Consider the following 15,459-nt stretch of genomic DNA (forward strand, 5'->3'; position numbering starts at 1 on the left):
TTTTTGATTATCTCAAAATCATGTTTTGCGGACTTACAACATTTTCATAATAACCGATTCAATTCGTTTCAAGAAACCCATTAATAGCAAAACAATCTCTTGTTTACATTACTTAACTATTAGACTACGTTTTTAGTGTCTCCAGTGCCATAAACTGGCAATTTACAAATATCATAGATTTCCCTGATGTATGTGACTCACACAACAGAATAAGATACATGTTCCCACTCTGTCACACACCCAGTTAATACAAACGCTAATCATCACATGCATCACATTTAACGCTTTATACACTCTAATAAACATATTAAACTGCCAAATGCTTAATGAAAAACATAAGATCAGCAGACGGTAAAAATTATTTACGAAAGGTAAAGTGTTTTACAGAAAACTCTTTTTTCTTTGTTAATGGAAAGCTAATTGTAGGCTAAAATATAGTTATCAACATCTGTAAATATACATTTTTGTTCCATTTGGTATATGAAATATGTTGCATTTAATTTTACAGTGTCATGCCTAGGATTCCGTCGCTTGTACAATTGTAACATCTCTCGGCTGGGGCCGCAACTACTTGCATGTAGTTGGGTGATGTAAACGAATATCTGCCATGGGGGAAGTCGTGACTCACCACTTTTATGAGGCTACCAGCTGGTGTAAGATTTCTGCAGGAGCAATCTATGGCGCTATGCCCCAGATGTGTAATCTTTACTACTCTCGTAAGTACGACTGAAAGTCGTGACTGTTGCCTGTGGCCATTTCTAATGATTTATAGACGACAGCATGACGGCATTTATCTAATTTTTCACTCACTCTATGGCGCACAAAAATATACAAGTTTTTCTCTGTACTGAACACGACGCAGTGCGACAAAATTGCTAATGCCTTGCAAGCGGTCGCTTGCTTTAGTTATAAATGTATGTCCAAGCGATGCTAAATCTTATTATCTTTACGTAAAGAAAAGTAATTCTTCTCAATAATCTTCAAATCCTGAGCTACACCCTTCAAATTTCATATATGCAATCAGTCAATTTACTAATGGCACTTTTGTTGCCTATGTCTGCGGTCATTTTCAAAACTCAAATTAATAATCAGATTAACGAATTTAATACGACTGAATTTTGGACTGCTGTTGTGCACACGTAGCACCACAATAAATTAAAAACAGTGAGTAGTGGAAGGATTATGAATGAGAACAGAGGCCTATTTAAGTTTACAAAAATAATGACAAGTTTTTATTTATCTTTTTGTAATTGCAATCGAGCTGATAAATCTTACAAAAAAAAGACATAAATCAAAAAAGGGATGGTGCTCGATTGGCAAAGCATTCATTGGGGCAGAAACTACACAATATCTCCCCTGAATTAACACCGTTTACAACGCTATCTGACTTCGTTTATGTGAATCCACTGTGAGGCCCAATTCTGTTCAAACGGAATCAACTGCGAACAGGTACATGACAAACTTTGGTTCACGGAGAACAGGGAGCTGTGAATATCATTTAACAATCCTAAGCCGGTGCAGAAATGCTTTACCCTTTGACCTTGATTCAGGCGGCATCACTAAACGGCACGCTGTGGGCGATGAATGGCGTGCTGCAGCAGCTGTAATGTTATGCCGCGTCCATGAAAATTTGCAGACTACGAGGACTGGCGTTCTGATTATTAGAAAGGGAGAAACTTCACTATCAGAGCCCTGAAATCCCGGAAGATTTCAGTGTGAGGTGCACCCGTTCGCTGGCCTCGCCAACGAATTTGACTCACAGGCACAACGGCGCGTGCTACAATTGTCCAACGTCAGACAGCCGACTCAGGACGAATAAGTTCACCCTCATGACGCACGATACGTCCGAGATGATATGCAGTTCCACTGTCGGTAGAGCTGAAAATTGCCAGTAGCTCTTAATGCGCCACAAGCCGGAAACAACAAGTCTCACCCACTACAGAATGACCTGAAATTCTCAACCAGGGTAGGACCGGAAGACCAACAAGGCAAAGAATCACAACCACTTTCCACCGAGCCTCGCTACGGGAGCCGATTTGGCAGAAAAAAAAAAACCGCCTCCACTTTGAACAAACGAATCCAACTATCCTTTACTCATTGAATCTCCATTCTTAACTGTTCTGTTGGCCTGGTAGCCAATCCAATGGAAGCAAAGACAGAAAAGAGTGAGTGAGTGAAGGAGTTAAATCACTTGCTACAGGATCTAGAATCCTTGGTTTCAACAGGGATTAATCCATATTTCAAGAGTTACAGATTACCTTTACATAAATGTTTTACTACGTAGCGTCGTTCCACCTGCGGAGCGCTCGGTTGTCCGGTTACTTTAGAAAAAGGTTTATCACAGGCGCCACCACTCTTATGCCTTCTGGCGTAAACAAGGTTCCTTATGCGGTGTTGAGGGCCACTTCATTCATTGCATTGGTCTGCTACCTTTCTTCAGTATTTCTTTCCTTATGTGAATATAATAACTTTATGTCTTCTAAGTCGAAAGACTTCTTTGTCGCAGCATTGTACTCATGCTGCATTGTGGTAATATGTCTGTAATTTATGTCTATGAATGTATTCATATTCGTAATTTGCAACATGTTATTAATTTAGCACGTCATACACTGAAGAGCTTAAGAAACTGGTACACATACCTAATATCAAATGGTTCAAATGGCTCTGAGCACAATGGGACTTAACTGCTGTGGTCATCAGTCCCCTAGAACTTAGAACTACTTAAACTTAACTAACCTAAGGACATCACACCCATCCATGCCCGAGGCAGGATTCGAACCTGCGACCGTAGCGGTCACGCGGTTCCAGACTGAAGCGCCTTTAACCGCACGGCCACACCGGCCGGCTACCTAATATCGTGTAGGGCCACGCGCGAGCAAGCAGAAGTACCGCAGCACGATGTGGCATGGACTCGAGTAACGTCTGAAGTAGTGCTGGAGGGAACTGACACCATGAATCCTGCAGAGCCATCCGTAAATCACTAAGAGTACGAGGGGGTGAAGATCTTTTCGGAACAGCACGTTGCAAGGCATCAGAGATATGCTCAATAATTCTTATGTTTGGGGAGTTTGTTGGCCAGCGTAAGTGTTTAAACTCAGAAGAGTGGTCCTGAAGCCACTCTGTAGCAATGCGGTACGTGGTGCGGTGTCGAGTTGTCATGCTGGAGTTGCTGAAGTCCGTCAAAATGTGCAATGGACATGAATAGATGCAGATGAACAGACAGGAAGCTTACGTACGTGTCACCAGTCAGAGCCGTATCTAGACGTATCAGGGGTCTCATATCAATCTAACAGCACGCACCCCACATCATTAAAGAGCCTTTACCAGCTTGAAAAGTCCCCTGCTGACATGCAGAGTCCATGGATTCATGAGGTTGTCTCCAAATCCGTACAATTCCATCCACTCGATAGAATTTGAAACAAGACTCGTCCGACTAGGAAACATGTTTCCAGTCATCAACAGTCCAATGTCGGTGTTGACGGGCCTAGCCGAGGCGTAAAGCTTTGTGTTGCAGTATTCATGGGTACACGAGTGAACCGTCGGCTCCGCAAGCCCATATCGATAATGTTTCGTTGAATGGTACGCACGCTGAGCTTGTTGCTGGCCCGACACTGAAATCTGCAGTAACCTGCAGAGGGGTTGCACTTATCGACTCTCTTCAGTCGTCGTTGGTCACGTTTTTGCAGGATCTTTTTCCGGTCACAGCGATGTCGCAGATTTTAAGTTTTACCGGATACTCACGGCACACTCGTGAAATAGTTTTACGGGAATATCCCCACATCATCGCTACCTCGGAGATGCTGTTTCCCTTCGCTCGTGCGCCGTCTATAACACCACGTTCCAATTCTCTTAAATTTTGCTAACCTGCTATTGCAGCAGCAGTAACCGTTCTAACAACTGCGCCAGACACTTGTTTTATACAGACGTTGCCGACCGCAGCGCCGTATTCCGCCTGTTTACAGATCTTTGTACTTGAATGCGCATGCCAATACCAGTTTCGTTGGCACTTTCAGTGTACAAGAGTTCTGCGGAAAGCAAGAAACGATCGGTCGCGAACTGGAAACCACAGTGAAAATCAAAACTGCTTTCTTTGCACATTTTGCTACACCTTCCAGGTACTTCTCTACATAGTCGCCGCTCCGACTTAGACATTTGTCTGAGCGTTATATCAGATTTCCAACGCCATCGTCACAGAGGGCAGCCGCCTGTGCTTTCCGATAGTTCTCTACGCTGGTCTATAGCGCGTAGCCTGCGCCCAAGTGTTGTTTTCGTATCCAGCCTTTCATGTGGACGGATATGATACTCAGGACGAGCCAATTAGCGCTGTGTTGTGGGTGATCGAACACTTTTCATCGAAAAGTCTGCGGGAGCGTCTTCACTGCCCCTGCAGAGTGCAGCTGAGAATTGCCATGAAGAGGGAAGTGCGTGGCAGTTGTGTTAGGTGGGCTGCATTCAGCAAGGCGAAGCCTCTCAGCGGACACTCCTACTTGGCGGGAGACATTGCTGTTCTAGGCACCTTTACTCTCTGACAGTGCGCTCACAACTGAAAAGATCATCATGATGCGATCGACGGGCATACTAGAGACAGTGCCTAAAACTTCTGTGAAAAGCCTCGTCTGATTTTCACAGTGGTTCCATTTCGCGACCGATCGTTCCTCACTTTCCGAACAGCCCTCGTATAATGATGGGCTACACCCAAAATAATAAAGGAGTTCCATTAACATCTAGTGACTACTTCTGTGACCTATCAGCTTTTTTTACAATCACAATAAAAACCTTTACTGTTAGAAGTTTGTCTTCTCGCCAGCCACATATACGTATTTCACCACTCATGTATAAGAATAAACAACGTGTAAGATGAAACTTGTAAATCCGATTGACATGAGAACAATGTCCTCTTAACACTGAAGAACATACACTATGGCATTTCAAAATGAGTCATTACTTGGAAACGACACATATAGTGAAATAGCGATCGTGAAGTTAATTTAATCTTAACGTAGTGACAAAAAAGCGGTCATTGCGGGACGTATCGCTTCGACCAACATAAAAAAAGGTCACCCGAAACTCGAAGGATTACGGGTATAACTTTCTGCACGCTATACGAATCTTTCTAAATTTGTGGCTTTTATTGTAACAGTGCAGTCACACTAATGTACTTTGTAGGTTAATGATCTCGGACAACAGTGTCATATATTTTGTAATGAAGTCAGCCAAACGTAATGTGTGAGTCATTGTGTCACATAATTGTATCTGTTTAAATGAACTTTGTCTGAATCCAATACAAAAAAGAATCGTGTTTATGTGCGTATGAATTCCGAATGGACCAAACTGCTGAGGTCACGGTCCCTAGACTTACACACTACTTAAACTAACTTATGCCACGAACAACACACACACCCATGCCCGAGGGAGGACTCGAATCCCTGGCGGGAGAGGCCGCGCAATCGTTGACATGGCACCTCAAACCTCGTGGCCATTCCGCGCGGCTCATGTTTGTAGATTTTATGGAAAATGGAAGGAAAATCCATTCCGGCGCCTACTTTCAGACATTCAGATACCTGAGAAGAGCCAGAATAGCCATTCAGTGCTAGCGGTGGTGTCTCCTGACTACCAGTGTCGTGTTCTTGCACGACAACGCTCCACCACACCGCGCCCAACGAGCATAATAATAACAATAATAATAATTCTAGGCACAATTGGAAAGCCCCTGGAAAAGATAAAATAGCAAATTTCTGGCTAAAGAAGTTCACCTCAAAACATTCACATCTAACTAAACTGTTTAACAGTTACATTTCAGACCCATACACATTCCTTGATACACTTACACATGGCCGGCCGGAGTGGCCGAGCGTTTCTAGGCGCTACAGTCTGGAACCGCGCGACCGCTACGGTCGCAGGTTCGAATCCTGCCTCGGGCATGGATATGTGTGATGTCCTTAGGTTAGTTAGGTTTAAGTAGTTCTAAGTTCTAGGGGACTGATGACCACAGCAGTTAAGTCCCATAGTGCTCAGAGCCATTTGAACCATTTGAACACTTACACATGGAATAACTTATCTGGTTCAAGCAGACACAGCAAACCCAGCAAAATATCGCCCCATAACATGCCTACCAACAATATACAAAATATTAACTTCAGTCATTACACAGAAATTAATGACACACACAACACAGAACAAAATTATAAATGAAGAACAAAAAGCCTGTTCCAAAGGAGCACGAGGATGTAAAGAGCAACTGATAATAGATGCAGAGGTGACATATCAATCTAAAACTAAACAAAGGTCGCTACGCTATGCATACGTTGATTACCAAAAAGCTTTTGGTAGTGTACCCCACTCATGGTTACTACAAATACTGGAAATATACAAAGTAGATCCTAAATTGATACAGTTCCTAAACAGAGTAATGAAAAATTGGAAAACCACACTTAATATCCAAACAAATTCAAATAATATCACTTCACAGCCAATACAGATTAAGCGTGGAATATATCAAGGAGACTCATTAAGTCCTTTATGGTTCTGCCTTGCTCTGTACCCACTATCCAACATGCTAAATTATACAAATTATGGATACAATATTACTGGAACATACCAACACAAAATCACACATTTGCTGTACATGGACGATCTAAAACTACTGGCAGCAACAAATCAACAACTCACCCAATTACTAAAGATAACAGAAGTACTCAGCAATGATATAATACGGCTTTTGGAACAGACAAATGTAAGAAAAATAGCATAGTCAAGGGAAAACACACTAAACAAGAAGATTACATATTGGATAACCACAAGGACTGCATAGAAGCGATGGAAAAAACAGATGCCTACAAATATCTAGGATACAGACAAAAAATAGGAATAGATAATACAAATATTAAAGAAGAACTAAAAGAAAAATATAGACAAAGACCAACAAAAATACTGAAAACAGAATTGACGGCAAGAAACAAGACAAAAGCAACAAATACTTATGCTATACCAATATTGAGATACCCATTTGGAGTAGTGAAATGGAGTAACACAGACCTAGAAGTACTCAATACACTTACATGATCACAATGCCACAAATATAGAATACATCACATACATTCAGCAACAGAAAGATTCACATTAAGCAGAAAGGAAGGAGGAAGGGGATTTATCGACATAAGAAACCTACAATATGGACAGGTAGACAATTTAAGGTAATTCTTTATAGAACGAGCAGAAACTAGCAAAATACACAAAGCAGTCACTCATATAAATACATCGGCTACACCATTGCAATTTCATAACCACCTCTACAACCCTTTAGATCACATAACATCAACAGATACGAAGAAAGTAAATTGGAAAAAGAAAATACTACATGGCAGGCACCCGTATCATCTAACACAGCCACACATCGATAAAGACGCATCCAACACATGGCTAAGAAAAGGCAATATATACAGTGAGACGGAAGGATTCATGATTGCAATACAGGATCAAACAATTAACACCAGATATTACAGCAAGCATATTATTAAAGATACCAATACCACAACAGATAAATGTAGACTTTGCAAACAACAAATAGAAACAGTAGATCACATCACAAGCGGATATACAATTCTAGCAAATACAGAATACCCCAGAAGACATGACAATGTAGCAAAAATAATACATCAACAACTTGCCATACAACATAAACTAATAAAACAACACGTTCCCACATACAAGTATGCACCACAAAATGTACTGGAGAACGATGAATACAAATTATACTGGAACAGAGCCATTATAACAGATAAAACAACACCACATAACAAACCTGACATTATACTCACCAATAAAAAGAAGGAATTAACACAGTACAACAAATATACGGAAGAAAACAGGAGAAAAAATTGAAAAATACATCCAACTGGCTGAGGAAGTCAAGGACATGTGGCATCGGGATAAAGTTGACATTATACCAATTATACTACCAACTACAGGAGTCATATCACACAATATCCACCAGTACATCAACGCAATACAGCTACATCCAAGCATATACACACAACTACAGAAATCTGTAATTATTGATACATGTTCAATTACCCGAAAGTTCCTGAATGTAATGTAACATACACCGCACAGTTGAAAGGAAGTCACGCTTGATCAAGGTCCGCGTCGCTTTCCATTTTTCACCAGACATAACGTCTGAGAAAGGAAAGAAATAATAATAATAATTCACTTACAATGAACATTCATCCTATGGTTCACACTTAGCTCCAAGCGACTTCCGCCTCTTCATACACATCAAAATGTAGCATGGCTGCCATCTCTTTCACTCCACTGAAAAACTTCCGGATATTGTCATAAGTTGGTTTGCAAATTTCACGTGGCAGATTTCATCGTTTCGTCAAGAGATATGAGAAATACTTACATCAACACTATCTTATGCAGAGATGTAATGCAAAACTGTTGTTTAAGGCTTTCTCTAATAAATTAGCTTTGACTGTTCCAGTGTCCTATACGTATCCTGACAGAGAATTACGCGGACTCCGAAAACAAAGTCCACGCGAACCCAGTTCTTTCACGTTGATGCCGTGTTCCTTGGTTTTCCAGAAGTCATTCGATAAAGTCCCGCCCTGACGTCTAGTGGGAAAAAAGCTACGAACGTACTGAGTATACGGCCGTATTTATCAGTTGATTCAGGAATTCTTAGCTGTTAAACCTCAACATGTTCCTCTTACCGAGACGATATGGACATGGACAATTTCGGGTGTGATGTAGGACCGTTACTGTTTACAATTTATGTAAACGGTCTAAATTCTATCTCCACGAGGCAGTTCACAGAACATCCTGTAGTTTGTAGGAAAGTCGCAACGCCAGAAGTGTGTAGCAAAACTCAGGAAGACCTGCGGAGGGCCGAAGACTGACGCGAGTGCTGGCACTTGACTCCGAATGTCGATAAATGTAACGCGTTACGCACAAACAGGTGGAACAATCCTTTACGGTTCGATTACGATGTTGACGAAAACCTATTGGAAACAGCAACAAGCATAAAATACCTCGAACTAACTATGGGGAACGAGTAATCGTGAGAGCATTACGGAAATGATCAACCAACTCAAATTTCAGACGCTATAAGAGAACCGTTGTGTGTCGCGGAGGAGATTCTTACTGAAATTACAAGAGCATGCGTTCCAAGGTAAGCCGGACAAGATACTAGTTTCTCCCACATATACCTCGCGAAATGACCAAGACGAGAAAATCAGGGAAGCTAGAGTTCATAGAGACGCTGACTGATTGTCTTTCTTCTTCCAACGCACCGTTCGCAAGAAGATCAGTAAGGAGGGGGGGGGGGGGAGAACTAATCTTCACCTACATAAATACTCTGCTAATTACTATGAAGTGCTTGGCAAAGGGCACAGCATTTCTTCCCATTACAGTTGCATACGAAACGCGAGAAGGACCGCCGAAATTCCCCTGTCTGTAATGTCAGTAGTGTTGTCTTCACTATTCCTGGAGGAGCGATGAGTAGGAGGTTAAAAACATTTCTGGATTCTTCCCCCCGTACTGGTTCTTGAAATTTCACTAGCAGGTGTTCGCGGAATAATTGGGGTTTACCTTCTAGAATCTGCCAATTTACGTTTTGCAACACTTCCGTGACACTCTCCCCTGAGTCAAACGAACCTGTAACCATTTTATCCGCCCTTCTTTGTATACTTTCACTGTCTTCTGTTTGTTCTACTTGACATGAGTCCCACATGAGTGAGTAATATTCAGGGATTGAGTGCTCTAGTGATTTGCAGTAATCTTCTTTGTAAACTGCCTGCGTTTTCCCACTTTCCTCGCAACGGGCCAATGTTTATTATCTGCTTTACCTACGACTGAGCCTAAGTTACCATATAAGTAGCAGTCTTTTCTGAGACATACAAAGAACGTGAAAAAGCCTCAGCAGCTGTCCATTCCAGTCCCCTTACGAAGAAAGAGAGTAGGTTAAAATTATACTCGCGTCCAATCACAAATTCGTATTGATCAAGTTATGGCGAGTTCATTCCTAAAAGGCACCAGTCTACAAATCAGTTAATCAAAAAGTCAAAGAAATTCCTGTGCCAGTTTAGGCATTAAAACGAGTTTTACTATGCCGACTGAAACCGCCAGTACCTTGTCTGAATATGGGACTTTCGAATGGTGTGGGCTTAGCAGTTTTCAAAATCACCAGTCATTTAATTCATAAAAGACGGCGAAAATAAGTAGACGTGCCAGGGCCATTACTTTCAAATTCAAGCCACCAGCAACATCGGCGCGTAGGAACACTGACTCCGCACTCGTTCGAAGAACAGGCGCCACCACAGGTCACCAACCTGAGCGCCGGGCGGCCGAGCAGTTCCATCGGTCGAAAGCAGTAGGAACGATTTGCATTGCTAATCCGAGTTTGCTACAGAGGCCTTTTTCTGTGTAGAAGTCACACCAGTGAGCTGCGTCCGAGGTAACAAAACTATTGAGAGTCGCTCTGCAGCCGCATTTAGGCGTAGTTCTTAGTTTCAGTTTGTGACCTGCGGTAATGCAGTAGTTGGCGGCATCTCGTGATAAATGTGTTGGCTTCCACCATATTTTATTTATTTATTTAACCTGTTCTAATTCGGGTCATCAGGCCCTCTCTTACTTCGGACCAGGGTTTCACACATATAGCGTCTCTGTTATATTATCGTTACCTAAGAATTTTAAAATGACATTATTGTTGCGGTTTTCAGTCCAGAAACTGGTTTGATGCAGCTCTCCATGCTACTCTATCTTGTGCATGGTTCTTTATCTCCCAGTACCTACTGCAACCTACATACTTCTGAATCTGTTTAGTGTATTCATCTCTTGCCCTGCCTGTACGATTTTTATCCTTCACGCTGCTCTCCAATACTAAATTGGTGATCCCTTCATGCCTCAGAATATGCCCTACCAAGCGATCCCTTCTTCTAGTCAAGTCGTGCCACAAATTTCTCTTCTATCCAATTCTATTCAATACCTACTCATTAGTTGTGAGATCTACCCATCTAATCTTCAGCATTCTTCTGTAGGTAGCACCGCATTTCGAAAGCTTCTTTTCTCTTCTTGTTTAAACTATTTATCGTCCACGTTTCACTTCCATACATGGCTGCACTCCATACAAATACTTTCAGGAACGACTTCCTGACATTTAAATCTATACTTGATGCTAACAAATTTCTCTTTTTCAGAAACGCTTTCCTTGCCATTGCCAGTGTACATTTTATATCCTCTACTTCGACCATCATCAGTTATTTTGCTCCCCAAATATCAAACCTCATTTACTACTTTAAGCGTCTCATTTCCTAATCTAATTCCCGCAGCATCACCCGATTTAATTCGACTACATTCCATTATTCTCGTTGTTCTTTTGTTGATGTTCATCTTATATCCTCAAGACACTGTCCATTCCGTTCAGCTGCTCTTCCAGATCCTTTGCTGTCTCTGAAAGAATTACAATGTCATCGGCGAACCTCAAAGTTTTTATTCCTTCTCCATGGATTTTAATTCCTACTCCGAATTTTTCTTTTGTTTCGTTTACTGCTTGCTCAATATACAGATTGAATAACATCGGGGAGAGGCTACAACCCTGTCTCGCTCCCTTCCCTACCACTGCTTCCCCTTCATGTCCCTCGACTCACAACTGCCATATGGTTTCTGTACAAATTGTAAATAGCCTTTCGCTCCCTGTATTTTACCCCTGCCACCTTCGGAATTTGAAAGTGAGTATTCCAGACAACATTGTCAAAAGCTTTCTCTAAGTCTACAAATGCTATAAACGTAGGTTTGCCTTTCCTTAATCTATTCTCTAAGATAATTCGTAGGGTCAGTATTGCCTCACGTGTTCCAACATTTCTACGGAATCCAAACTGGTCTTCCCCGAGGTCGGCTTCTACCATTTTTACCATTCTTCTGTAAAGAATTCGTGTTAGTATTTTGCAGCCGTGGCATATTAAACTGATTGTTCGGTAATTTTCACATCTGTCAACACCTGATTTCTTTGGGATTGGAATTATTATATTCTTCTTGAAGTCTGAGGGTGTTTCGCCTGTCTCATACATCTTGCTCACCAGATGGTAGAGTTTTGCCAGAACTGGCTCTTCCAAGGCTGTCAGTAGTTCTAATGGAATGTTGTCTACTCCCGGATGACGAATAGTGTTAAAATGATTCGAAGTCTTTACAGACAATGGGAGTAAATAATGCTGACTATGAACGAATAAAGTTAACATTGGCAGTACTTCTACTACTGCTGCTGTTGCTGCTGCCACTATTAATAATAATAATAATAATAATAATAATGACAATAATAAAATTATTGTTAATAATGATAGGGCCAATATAGAAAGAATATTTGGGTTTTCAGAATATTTTCTGATATACGAGGTCTGTTCAAAAAATTCCGGAACTTTGTACGCAAAATTTTTCTGCGCTTACCTTTTACTTATAGTGCATGATCTCCTTCGAAATACTCTCCTCCGCAATTGATACACTGCTTCCAACGTCGTTTCAGCTTTCGGAATCAGCCTTTGTATAGCCCTTGCTGGACCGCGCGAAGCGCCACCTGCGAATTTTCTTTTATCTCGTCCATCGTTGCAAACCTTCGTCCGTTCGACGAGGTTTTCAACTTTTGAAATAAAAAAGAGTGCGTAGGGGCCAGGCGCTGATGCGGTATCGTGATGCAAGCGCCATGAATTGCGTTGACACATTTCATGCCGTTTCCTTCTCACATTCTCTCGCAGGCGTCGCAACACGTCCCGGTAGTACAATCGATCGACAGTTTGTTCCTGTGGCACAAATTCGTGATGAACTGATCCTTAGGTAGACGTCGAAGGGCGTGCTGAACGAGGACCATCTTTAACTTCCTTCCGGCCATTTTTAAACCGTGTTGTGAACCATTCGCGGCTTAAGCACTCACCACCGCAGGCTTCCTGCATCATTTGTGTCTCTGTAAAGGTCTTCTTGAATTGCACGCAAAATGTAATGCAGACGCCTTGGTCCTCCAACTCTGCCATCTCGATATTCGCAAACTGAGTGACACAACGCTCTACTCGATACAGTACTGAACAATAACTAACAGACATACATGATGAAACTTCCGGCAGTTGCACATTAAACACAGACGTATGCAGGGATGCCAACCGCATTTCGCTCCGACACAGAATTGGCGCGAAATTACGCCTGTTCTGGAATTTTTTGAACAGACCTTATGGTGAGTTATGGGGAAAGGAAATTTAAGAAGACTGCACCAGCTAAGAATACTGGGAAATTGGGAAGATCTGATTGGAAGGAAGTATGCACAGGACTAACGAGTGCATACAGGGACAACGGTAGTCATTGTTGCTGCAGTAGATATGTCATTAACTGTCTTCTGAGGCTAGATATGCTATACAGTTCTGTAATATAATGCGAAAGGTCATTCCTGTCATCATGGAGAAAACGATGTGTAGATTCAGTGAGCTTTAGTCAAGACGTTTTGCGATAGAATGCTCGAGACAAACCTCTTCCTTGGTAAAGATGCAGGTACGCGATTTGCACCAGCAATACAGTTCCACCGATGTTGGAGCGACGAGCTTCGTTACGCTGCTCATGCCTGTGTTCTCGTAGTAAGTGATTTGTCATGACTAGCTGCTTTAGTTCGTGATTCTTAAATCCCAAGTTTCATTTTACTTTTTTTCCGGTTGTCACTCTCTCTATGGGCAGCACGAGTTACCGTTGCTTCTAGTTTACTTCTATATCTATTCTACAAACTTTTAGCTTCACCTACAGCAGGCTGTCGGCTCGAGGAATAGCCCTAAATTGTGGGATGGTTACATCAAATTGAATGTGTTTGCTTTCATTATAGTTCTCTGTCTGTTACTAATCTGTAATTTCTCCCTGTTCCAGACTTTATTCAGATCATTTAATTCGGTGAAAGAATTCTTTTCTGTAAGTAACGGAGGCTGATGTGTTCACGGTTCGAGAATAGAAGATTAGCAGGTGGGATCGTTTTTATCAGCTGATGGGGAAAACAGCGTCAGGTACAACCTCTCATTTACATTTCGCTAAGCATCTAATATACTTAGCAACGCACGATCTACAGTGATTCCATTTCATACTAGTGCAAACTGTTACACTTAGTTATCTGTAAGAGTCGATTGTTCCCAGTCGTGACTCAACGACGTCGTAGTCATGGTTTTTTGAGGTGAACAACGGTACAACAAGTTCATCAATCTGTGCACCACACTGAAATCTTAACACGATCTGACTGTACACTGGTGCAACAATTTTTCTACAGGCTGATTCTTATTCACGTTTAAAAAACCCCGAAGTGACGTAGACGACGTTGAAAAAAGTAATTTAATATCAGACACATGGAGTCCCAAATGTCGGGAAATACCTCAAAACTGGATGACAAATGTTGAACAAGTGGCGTCAACAGAAGACGTACCTCGCCGCACGTGTAGCGCTTGGGCTTTTGCTTCAAGGGATGATTGAGCGAGCCGGTCGAAGTGCCCTTGCGGTTCTAGGCGCTACAGTCTGGAGCCGAGCGACCGCTACGGTCGCAGTTTCGAATCCTGCCTCGGGCATGAATGTGTGTGATGTCCTTAGGTTAGTTAGGTTTAAGTAGTTCTAAGTTCTAGGGGACTGATGACGTCAGATGTTGAGTCCCATAGGGCTCAGAGCCATTTTTTTGCAGCGCCTAAGACCGCTCGGCTAATCCCGCGCGGCTGTCTACACGTAAACACATACTTGTCTGACGGAATGACGAAAATACTGCCTGCCAGACGCAAGATTCAGACCCGGATCCCCATGTGCCAAAGTGGCGCACGTGGACCTAGAATCACACCGACTGGAATACTCGGGTTGGGACGATCAGATGCGACATACCGATAGGTTCACCGCTCCATCTTCGGTGACGAGTGTCATCTGCTGACGTTGGACGTTCAACATTGTCATTCACTTTTGGGGTATTTCCCGACATTTTCAACTATGTGTCTTATATCAATGTTATTGTCTCAGCGTTATCTACGTTGCTTCGCGAGTTTTTAAACGTTAGTAAGAGTCATCCTGAATAGTAGTGCAATATGCAGCGTGTCCCAGGATGAATCGTGTTTATTCAGGGATATGACAAGAACGATCATTCGAAACAAAAACTTCTTGTAAACATGGGCCTTAAAATGCATAGGCTTACCTGAAGAGCTACGCTGATGAGCCGAAACATTATTACCACCTGCTTAACAGCTTTCTTGTCCGTATTTGGAACGAAATACATCACTGATTCTGCGGATGAGGGATTCGACAGTTTGTTGGTAGGTTTGTGGAGGTATGTGACATTAGATGTCTACGTAGAGGTCATGTATTTCGCGTAAAGAATGGGCCGCTGATTTACGCAAGCGGTTATGGCGCCTGATTGCGACCCAGATGTGTTACATAGGATTTACACCAGGAAAATTTTGTCGCCGAGACATAATCGTG

This window comes from Schistocerca americana, chromosome 3, assembly GCF_021461395.2.
Source record: "Schistocerca americana isolate TAMUIC-IGC-003095 chromosome 3, iqSchAmer2.1, whole genome shotgun sequence".
NCBI lineage: Eukaryota > Metazoa > Arthropoda > Insecta > Orthoptera > Acrididae > Schistocerca > Schistocerca americana.